Source organism: Arachis duranensis, chromosome 4 (genome assembly GCF_000817695.3).
Source record: "Arachis duranensis cultivar V14167 chromosome 4, aradu.V14167.gnm2.J7QH, whole genome shotgun sequence".
Taxonomy (NCBI): Eukaryota; Viridiplantae; Streptophyta; class Magnoliopsida; order Fabales; family Fabaceae; genus Arachis; species Arachis duranensis.
Genome location: NC_029775.3, coordinates 46623063 through 46634615, shown reverse-complemented (window position 1 = coordinate 46634615; position 11553 = coordinate 46623063). Strand labels below are relative to the sequence as shown.

The 11553-nt window shown below is 39.2% G+C and overlaps 1 non-coding gene across 1 annotated transcript; it reads right to left on the bottom strand.

Annotated features, from left to right (window-relative positions):
• Positions 1–204: 204 nt before the first annotated feature.
• Positions 205–312, bottom strand: LOC127746854 (small nucleolar RNA R71). The gene has a single exon (XR_008008666.1). It is a non-coding gene; the product is annotated as a small nucleolar RNA R71 (small nucleolar RNA).
• Between the last annotated feature and the right edge of the window lie 11241 nt (positions 313–11553).

Sequence of the window (11553 nt, the reverse complement as noted above, 5' to 3'; positions counted from 1 at the left end):
TTCTTGGCTGAATTTTTACAAATCTGTGACACTGTTAAGACCAATGGAGTTGATCCCGAGGTCTACAGACTTATGCTTTTCCCTTTTGCTATAAGAGACAGAGCTAGTATATTGTTGAACTCACAACGTAGAGACAGCCTGAACTCTTGGGAAAAGCTGGTCAATGCCGTCTTAGCTAAATTTTTTCCACCTCAAAAGATGAGTAAGCTTAGAGTGCAAGTTCAAACCTTCAAATAGAAGGAAGGTGAATCCCTCTATGAAGCTTGGGAATGATACAAGCAATTCATCAGAAGGTGTCCTTCTGACATGCTTTCAGAATTGAGTATCATAGGTATCTTTTATGATGGTCTGTTTGAGTTATCCAAGATGTCATTGAACTATTCTGCAGATGGATCTATTCATCTGAATAAAACGCCTGCAGAAGCTCAGGAACTCATTAAAATGGTTGCAAATAACCAGTTCATGTACACTTCTGAATGAAATTCTGTGAATAATGGGACAACTCATAAGAAAGGAGTTCTTGAGATTGATACTCTGAATGCCATATTGGCTCAGAACAAAATATTGACTCAGCAAGTAAATATAATTTCTCAGAATCTGGCTGGATTGTAAGCTGCATCTGGCAGTGCTAAAGAAGCCTCCTCTGAAGGAGAAGCTTATGACCCTGAGAACCCTGCAATGGAAAAGGTGAATTACATGGGAGAACCCTATGGAAACACCTATAATTCTTCATGGAGGAATCACCCAAATTTCTCATGGAAGGATCAATAGAAGCCTCAACAAGGCTTCAATAACAATAATGGTGGGAGAAACAGGTTTGGCAATAGCAAGCCTTTTCCATCATCTTCTCAACAATAGACAGAGAACTCTGAGCAGAATCGTTCTGGCTTAGCAACCATAGTCTCTGATCTATCTAAGACCACACTAAGTTTCATGAAGGAAACAAGATCTTCCATTAGAAATTTGGAGGCACAAGTTGGTCAGCTGAGTAAAAAGGTTACTGAAACTCCTCCTAGCACTCTCCCAAGCAATACAGAAGAAAATTCCAAGAGAGAGTGCAAGGCCATAACCATGACTAACATGGCCGAACCTGGAGAGAGTGAGGAGGATGTGATTCCCAGTGAGAAAAACCTCATGGGATGTCCTCTGAACGAAAAGGAGTTCCCCTTTGAGGAACCAAGGGAATCTGAGGCTCATACAGAGACCATAGAGATTCTATTGAACTTACTTCTGCCATTCATGAGCTCTGAAGAATATTCTTTTTTTTGAAGAAGATGAAGTTACTACTGAAGAGCAAATTGCTCAGTATCTAGGAGCAATCATGAAGCTGAATGCCAAATTATTTGGTAGTGAGACTTGGGAGGAGGAACCTCCATTGCTCATTAATGAACTAAATGCCTTGGCTCAGCTGAAGATACCTCAAAAGAAATCGGATCCCGGAAAGTTTTTAATACCTTGCACCATTGGCACCATGACCTTTGAGAAGGCCCTATGTGACCTGGGGTTAGGCATAAACCTCATGCCACTCTCTGTAATGGAGAAACTAGAAATCTTTGAGGTACAAGTTGCAAGAATCTCACTAGAGATGATAGGCAAATCAAAGAAATAGGCTTATGGACTTATAGAGGATGTCTTTTTAAAGGTTGAAAGCCTTTACATCCTTGCTGACTTTATAATCCTAGATACTGAGAAGGATGAGGATGAATCCATCATCCTTGGCAGACCCTTCCTAGCCACAACAAAAGCTGTGATTGATGTTGACAGAGGAGAGTTGGTCCTTCAAGTGAATGAGGACTACCTGGTGTTTAAGGCTCAATGATCCCCTTCTGTACACATGGAGAAGAAGCATGAAAATCTTCTCTCAATACAGAGTCAACCAAAGTCTCCACATTCAAACTCTAAGTTTGGTGTTGGGAGGTCCCAACCATGCTCTGAGTATCTGTGAGGCCCCATGAGAGCTCACTGTCAAGCTATTGGCATTAAAGAAGCGCTTGTTGGGAGGCAACCCAATTTTTACTTATTTATGTTGAATTTCTATTTTCCATTGTTATTTTATGTTTTTTTTAGGATGATCATGTAGAGTTACAAAAACAAAAGCAAAAATAAAAATAACATTAAAAACAGCACACCCTGGAGGATGAGCTTACTGGCGTTTAACGCCAGAAAAGGGCACTAAGCTGGCATTAAATGCCAGAAAGGAAAGAAAAGCTGGCGTTAAACGCTAGAAATGCGTAGCAACCTGGCGTTTAATGCTAGGATTGGCACTCGGAGGGCGTTTACACGCCAAAATGGTGTAGGGATGAGAAATCCTTGACACCTCAGGATCTGTGGACCCCACAGGATCCCCACCTACCATAACTTACTATCTCTCTTCTTCACGCATTTCAATAACACCCTTCCCCAAATACCCTTCACCAATTACCTCCACTCACTTTTTCCCAAAAACCCCACCTACCTCAACATTCAAATTCACATCCTTTCCCTTCCAAACCCAACCCCTAATACATGAACCCTACCCTTCTCTCCACTTCTATTTAAACCCCTCATCTCTCCTTCATTTTCACACATCATAAAAATTTCTTTCCCCACTTGGCCAAACCATTCCCACCTTTCTATCTCCTCCATTTTCTTCTTCTTCTCCTCCCTTCTTTCTTCTTTTGCTTGAGGATGAGCAAACCTTTTAAGTTTGGTGTGGAAAAAACATTGCTTTTTGTGTTTCCATAACCATTTATGGCACCTAAGGTCAGAGAAACCTCTAGAAAGAACAAAGAAAGGCAAAAGCTTCCACCTTCGAGTCATGGGAGATGGAGAGATTCATCTCAAAGGTTCATCAAGACTACTTCTATGAAGTTGTGGCCAAGAAGAAAGAGATCCCTGAGGTTCCTTTCATGCTCAAAAGGAATGAATATTCGGAGATCCGATATGAGATTCGAAGAAGAGGTTGGGAAGTTCTCACCAACCCCATTTAACAAGTCAGAATCTTAATTGTTCAAGAGTTCTATGCTAATGCATGGATCACTAAGAACCAGGATCAAGGTGTGAACCCGAACCCAAAGAATTGGCTTACAATGGTTTGGGGGAAATACTTAGATTTCAGTTCGGAAAATATAAGGTTGGCATTCAACTTGCCAATGATGCAAGGAGATGCACGCCCCTACACTAGAAGGGTCAACTTTGATCAAGTGTTGGACCAAGTTCTCATGGACATATGTGTAGAAGGAGCTCAGTGGAAAAGAGACTCCAAAGGCAAGCCGGTTCAATTGAGAAGGCATGACCTTAAATCCGTGGCTAGAGCATGGTTGGAATTCATCCAACGCTCCATCATTCCTACTAGCAACCGATCCAAAGTGACTGTAGATCGGGCTATCATGATCCATAGCATCATGATTAGAGAGGAAGTAGAAGTTCCTGAGGTCATATCTCTAGAACTCTACAAAGTGGCTGACAAAACCTCCACTTTAGCAAGGTTAGCCTTCCCTCATCTCATCTGTCACCTATGCAATTTAGCTGGAATTGTCATAGTGGAAGACATCCTCATTGAAGAGGACAATCCCATCACTAAAAAGAGGATGGAGCAAACAAGAGAGCCCACTCATGGACCTCAACAAGAGCATGAGGAAGTCCCTCATCAAGAAATCCCTGACATGCCTCAAGGGATGCATTTTCCTCCACACAACTATTGGGAGCAACTCAACACCTCTTTGGGAGATTTGAGTTCCAATATGGAGCAACTAAGGATGGAGCACCAAGAGTACTCCATTATTCTCCATGAAATTAGAGAGGATCAAATAGCCATGAGGGAAGAGCAACAAAGGCAAGGAAGAGACATAGAGGAGCTCAAGCATTCCATTGGATCTTCAAGAGGAAGAACTAGCCGCCATCACTAAGGTGGACCCGTTCTTTAATTTTCTTGTTCTTATTTTTCTGTTTTTCGATTTCTATGCTTGATGCTTTATCTATGTTTTAGCTTCATTACATGATCATTAGTGTCTAGTGTCTATGTCTTAAACCTATGAATAATTCCATGAATCCTTCACCTTTCTTAAATGAAAAATGTTCCTAACTACAAAAGAACAAAAAGTACATGAATTTCAAATTTTATCTTGAAATTAGTTTAATTATGTTGATGTGGTGGCAATACTTTTTGTTTTTCTGAATGAATGCTTGAACAGTGCATATTTTTGATAGTGAAGTTTATGAATGTTAAAATTGTTGGCTCTTGAAAGAATGATGAAGAAAGAGAATTGTTATTGATAATCTGAAAAATCATGAAATTGATTCTTGAAGCAAGAAAAAGCAGTGAAAAATAAAAAGTGACGAAAAAAAAGTGAAAAAGAAAAAGAAAGAAAAAGAAAAAGCAAGCAAAAAAAACCAATAGCCCTTTAAACCAAAAGGCAAAGGTAAAATGGATCCAAGGCTTTGAGCATTAATGGATAGGTGATGCCAGGGCATTTTGGCCAGTTTCACTGACCTTTTCGTTACTGTTTTTAGGTAGTTTCATTGCATTTTCTTAGGAAATAAGCTAGTTTTGCGTAGAAAATCATTTACATCCTGATTCAAAAAGAGGTGTTGGACACCAAGGTCTTAAGGAAGAAAATAAATGAACCAGATGCCTGTGGTGTGTATGTATGGGGGAGAGACTTGGGGGAGTAAGTCCTTAGGGTTGTTTCAACACCTAGCACCTTGAACCAACTGGCTCGGGAGTGTTGGCTGAAAACTTATCTTAAAGAGTTGCCCCCTTACAGAGCACTTAGCTTGAAGAACACAAACAACCCTTGAAATAACAATAAAAGGATCAATAAATAAAGGTCTCATGGGATATAACAAAGTGAGTATGTTAGGAGATGATAAAGGTCTGAAAGCCAGCAGTGGAATGAACCTAAGTTGCTATGCATGAAACCACCATAAAATCAGTAATATGACTTCCACAAGAATGACTCATTTCTCTAGAGATTACATTCATCATTCTCTTGTTCCAGTACTTGCTTAGGGACAAGCAAGCTTTAAGTTTGGTGTTGTGATGCCAGGGCATTTTGGCCAGTTTCACTGACCTTTTCGTTACTGTTTTTAGGTAGTTTCATTGCATTTTCCTAGGAAATAAGCTAGTTTTGGGTAGAAAATCATTTACATCCTGATTCAAGTAGGGGTGTTTAACATTTAGTGAAAGTATAAGTTTGAGAACGTTAGTGACACTTAACATTGTCACTAACGTTGGCAATTTCTCACAAATGGCCACGTTAGGAGCCACATTAACCTAGTTAACGTGGCCTCTACCGTTAAAGGGGGAAGAGAAGGCAACGTTAGTGACACTCAACATTGTCACTAACGTTGGCCTAAGGTGCAAAGTACCACGTTAACTCCCACGTTAACTTGGTTAACGTGGGAGCTAACGTAAGAGATGAAGAGTTGTCGACAACGTTAGTGACATTCAACATTGTCACTAACATTGAAGCAACCACACAACCCCCAAGAGCCACGTTAACTTCCCCGTTAACTTGGTTAATGTGGAAGCTAACGATGAGGAATGAAGGATGGGCCAACGTTAGTGACATTCAACATTGTCACTAACGTTGGGATGGCTAAGAGTGGCCATGTTAGAAGCCACGTTAACCTAGTTAACGTGGACTCTAACGTGTGACCTATGGGCACATTGGAACGTTAGTGACAATGTTGAGTGTCACTAACGTTCTCGAAGGTTGGCAAGAGCCACGTTAGAAGCCACATTAACTCAGTTAACGTGAGCTTTAACGTGAAGCAAGGGGCACACTGGAACGTTAGTGACAATGTTGAGTGTCACTAATGTTCTCGAAGGTTGGCAAAAGCCACATTAGAAGCCACGTTAACCTAGTTAACGTGGACTTTAACGTGAAGCTAAGGGGTGCATTGGAACGTTAGTGACAATATTAATTATCACTAACGTTCTCGAACTTACACTTTCGCTAAATGTTAAACACCCCTGACGTCTTGAGCTAAAGTCTCTACCCACTTCACACTTTTTCTCTGCAAGTAAAGCCAAGCCCAAATGAAGAAAGGAACTGCTTCAAACTCAAGACCCAAAGGCCCAAGACTTGAAGAGCCAACTAGAAGCTGAGAAGAATAGTATATATAGGAGTAGCTTTGAATTGTTTAGGGGATGGACAAGTAGTTTTGAACTAGAGAGGAGCTTGGCATTTTAGAGAAGTATACTCTGTATATTTACTTTTCCTGCAATTTCTAGTTTACTTTAGAATGTACTCTTCTCTATCATCTTCCATTTCCAGAGCTATGAACAACTAAACACCTTTTCATTGGGTTAGGGAGCTCTGTTGTAATTTGATGGATCAATACTAGTTTTCATTATTCTTCTTCTTCTATCTTTTCTCTTGATTTTGCTTGAAAGCTTTCGGTCTTCATTTAATTGGATAGTTATCTTGGAAAAGAAGCTATTCAAACTTGGATCTCTTCGGAACCTTGAAAGAGGAATGAAGAGATCAGCTTGAAATGCTTTCTCATGCTGGACCACATTGGGTGTGGATGGGTATGTGGCTATAACCCTCTCAACACTTGATTTGGGAAATGCATGTGGTATAATCAGTGACCATACTTCATCTCTTCTCATGAGCAATTGACCAAGGAATTGGCTATTGACCTCATGAGCAATTAAATCAAGGAATTGGGAAATTGTTCAAGCTTAGAGAGATTGGATTGTCAAGGAATTGGGATCCAATCACTTAAGATTGCCAAGGAGATCAATAAATGTATTGATTGAGGAAGAGATGAGAATGAAATTGATCCGGAGAATGCAACATCTCCTGAGCCCAATGAACTCCCCATTTCTGATCTTACCCATTCTCTTTAATTTCTGTAATTTACTTTTATGAGCAATTCCCCCATTCCCAATTACAATTCTGCAATTTACTTTCAGTCATTTACTTTACCGCCATTTTATTTTCTGCAAGTATCAACTCTATTCATGGATTCGCTCAACTAGAACATTCCTCTAATTAAAGTTGCTTGATCAATCAATCCCTGTGGGATTCGACCTCACTCTATTGTGAGTTTTACTTGACGACAAATTCGGTACACTTGCCGAATGGAGATTTGTTGAGAGACAAATTTTCCCCCGATCAAACACCAATGTATTTAAATCCTTCCTTGATTATTTTAAACATGATGCTTCCAGTGAAAAGGACATTTGGCCATGTTGTTGTCACTTTGACATGAATGGAATATTCATATTTTATGTGCAAACTAGTGTGAACTTGTGATCCAAAGCAAAAAGAGTGTGCTTAAGAACTCTGGACACCTCTAACTGGCGACTTTAGCAAAGCTGAGTCACAATCTGAAAAGGTTCACCCAGTTATGTGTCTGTGGCATTTATGTATCCGGTGGTAATATTGGAAAACAAAGTGCTTAGGGTCACGACCAAGACTCATAAAGTAGTTGTGTTCAAGAATCAACATACTGAACTAGGAGAATCAATAACACTATCTAAATTCTGAGTTTCTAATAGATGCCAATCATTATGAACTTCAAAGGATAAAGTGAGATTCCAAAACTGTTCAGAAGCAAAGAGCTACTAGCCCCGCTCATCTAATTGGGATTAAGTTTCATTGATATTATGAGATTTATTGTATATTCTGTTCTTTTTATTCTATTTTTTTCAGTTGCTTGGAGACAAGCAACAATTTAAGTTTGGTATTGTGATGAGCGGATAATTTATACACTTTTTGGCATTGTTTTTAGGTAGTTTTTAGTATGATTTAGTTAGTTTTTAGTATATTTTTATTAGTTTTTATGAAAAATTCACATTTCTGGACTTTACTATGAGTTTGTGTGTTTTTCTGTGATTTCAAGTATTTTCTGGCTGAAATTGAGAGACCTGAGCAAAAATTAGATTCAGAGGCTGAAAAAGGACTGCAGATGTTGTTGGATTCTGACGTCCCTACACTCGAAATGGATTTTCGGGAGCTACATAAGCCCAATTGATGCGCTTTCAATTGCATTGGAAAGTAGACATCTTGGGTTTTCTATCAATGTATAATAGTTCATACTTTGCCCGAGATTTGATGGCCCAAATTGGCATCAAAACGCCGGTTAGAGACCCTTTTCTGGCGTTAAACGCCAGAACTGGCATAAAAGCTGGAGTTAAACGCCCAACCTGGCACCAAAGATGGTGTTTAACTCCAAAAGAAGCTTATGCACATGAAAGCTTCAATGTTCAGCCCAAGAACACACCAAGTGAGCCCCGAAAGTGGATTTTTGCATCATTTACTTATTTCTGTAAACCATAGGTTACTAGTTCACTATAAATAGGACCTTTTACTATTGTATTTTCATCTTTTTGATCATCTTTGATCTTGGGATCAGGTCTTTGAACCCCTTTTTTGATTGTTTCATGTTATTTGGGAGGCATGGCCGAATGGCCATTCCTAGACCTTGTTCTTATGTATTTTTAACGGTGGAGTTTCTACACATCATAGATTAAGGTGTGGAGCTCTACTGTTCCTCATGAATTAATGTAATTACTACTGTTTTGTATCCAATTCAAGCTTATTCTTATTCTAAGATATCCATTCGCACTTCAACATGATGAATGTGATGATCAAGTGACACTCATCACCATTCTCACTTATGAACGCGTGCCTGACAACCACTTCCGTTCTACCTGAAAACAAGCTTGAATGCATATCTCTTGGCCTCCTAGTCCACGACACATGGTTGCCTCTCCTGACAACAGAGCCTTCCACTCCGTGAGATCAGAGTCTTCGTGGTATAAGCTAGAATTAATTGGCAGCATTCTTGAGATTCGGAAAGTCTAAACCTTGTCTGTGGTATTCCAAGTAGGATCTGGGATGGGATGACTGTGATGAGCTTCAAACATGTGAGTGCTGATACATGAAAACTTGTCTCTCAACAAATTTTCCTTCGGCAAGTATACCGAATTGTCGTCAAGTAAAACTCACAATAGAGTGAGGTCGAATCCCACAAAGATTGATTGGTCAAGCAATTTTAGTTAGAAGAATATGCTAGTTGAGCTAAACAGAATTTAGATTTAGATGCAGAAATTTAAATTACTGGAAAGTAAATAATAGAAATTAAAGTGCAGAATCTTAAATGGGGATTTGGGGTAATGAGCATGAAATTAAATTATAGAAAGTAAAGAGAATGGATAAGATCAGAAATGGGGAAATCATTGGGTACAGGAGATGTTGCATTCACCGGATCAAGTTCATTCTCATCTCTTCCTTAATCTATGCATTCATTGATCTCCTTGGCAATCTTAAGTGATTGGATCCCAATTCCTTGGCAATCCAATCTCTCTAAGCTTGAACAATTGCCCAATTCTTTGATTTAATTGCTCATGGGAATAGATGACGTATGGTCACTGATTATACCACATGTATTTCCAAATCAAAGTGTTGGGAGGATTACATGTCACTATATCCGCCCAAACCCCAATTTGGTCCAACATGAGAAAGCATTTCTAGCATGATCTCCTCATCCCTTTTCCAAGGCTCAAATGAGATCCAATTATGGAGAGTTTCTTTTCCAAGACAACTAACCAATTGAATTAAGATCGAAAGCTTTCTAGTAAGATCAAGAGAAAAGAAAGAAAGAAGAAGAATGAAAACTATAATTGATCCATCAAATTACAACAGAGCTCCCTAACCCAATGAAGGAGTTTAGTTGTTCATAGATCTAGAAATGAAAAATGACAGAAAAGAAGAATCCATGCTAAAAGTGCAGAAAAGTAAATCTATAGAGAGTAGTTCCCAAAAGTGCCAAGCTTTCTAGTAAGATCAAAACTACTCCTATATATACTACTCCTCTTGATCTTCTAGTGAGTTCTTCAAGTCTTGGATGTGGGCTTTGGATCTTGAGTTGAAGCAGTTCTCATCTTTAGTGGGCCCAACTTGCAGAGAAAGATGAATTAGGCTTTGGGTATTTAGTAAGATTTAACATTGATTGCCATTGTGGGTTCGAGAACGTTAGTGGCATTCACTTTTTCCACTAACGTTCCAACCTCATATATCCACGTTAAATCCAACGTTAGTGGTCTTAACGTGACCACTAACGTTGCTTTCTCAAAACTTGGCTAACATTATTGGGACTCACTTTTCCCAATAACGTTGGCTTATACCCCTTCGCAAACGTTAATGGGAATCACTTTTCCCATTAACGTTGCTTAATGCCCCTTTGTTCCTACGTTAGAGTCCACGTTAGTATAGCTAACGTTACTCTTAACGTAGATGTGATCCACCTTCGAAAGCGTTAGTGACACTCACCTTTGTCACTAATGCTCTAAATGCCATATTCTCTACGTTGGAACTCACGTTAACTAATTTAACGTGGCTCTTAACGTAGTAGTGATGCCACCTTCCAACGTTAGTGACAAAAGTGAGTGTCACTAACGTTGGCTCTTTGATCTCAACTCCACGTTAACTTTCACGTTAATAGTCTTAACGTGAAAGTTAACGTAGGCAATGCTAGATGGTCCAACATTAGTGACAAAAGTGATTGTCACTAACGTTGGCTTTTGTTTCCTCTTCCACATTAGAGTTCACGTTAACTAAGTTAACATGACTCTTAACGTGGATCATTGCCAAGTTCTCCAACGTTAGTGGTGTTCACTTTTACCATTAACGTTGGAGTTCCTTTTTCTTCTATGTTAACTACCACGTTAACTTAGTTAACATGGCAAGTAACGTTAGCTTTGGATGGCTTCGCAGGCGTTATTGGTGATCACTTTTCTCATTAATGTTGCAAGCTTTACCATTCCATGTTAATGTTCACGTTAACTAGGTTAACGTGAATACTAACGTGCTTCTTCCTTGCTTCCTTTGCCCTGACAATAAGCAATTAAGGTGCATCAAAGCTCTAGCCAAAGTCATGAGATTATGCATCATCAATTTATCATGTAATTCTAGCAAAATACTCATGAAATAATGCAAAGTTCACAAAAGTTGCTTGAATCAAGGTGTGAGTGTAATTTCATCCAAAACTTACCTTATTCACTAAGAAAATGCATGAAACTACCCTAAAACAGTAAAGAAAAGGTCAATGAAACTGGCCTAGATGCCTTGGCATCAAGTGTTGGGCGCAGTGACAGTGTGCAAAAGGATCAGTGGATCTTATTCTGACATGATCGAGAACCGATAGATGATTAGGCCTACGTAACCCGTAGCTGGACCATTTTCACTGAGAGGACAGACGGTAGCTGATGTGTGGAAAATGATCCAACACAAAACTCACCGGCAAGTGTACCGGGTCGCATCAAGTAATAAAACTCACGGGAGTGAGGTCGATCCCACAGGGATTGAAGGATTGAGCAATTTTAGTTCAGTGGTTGATTTAGTCAAGCGAATCAAGTATTGGTTGAGTGATTTTGTATCCAATAGTAAGTAAATAGCAGGAAATGTAAAGGGAGAGGGATGATTTGCAGAAATTAAAGAGAATTGAAAGTAGAGGTGCTGAATCTTAAAGAACAAGAAATTAAATGACTAAAACTTAAAGTGCAAGAAATGTAAATTGCGGTAACTTAAAGTGCAAGAAATATAAATTGCTTGAATG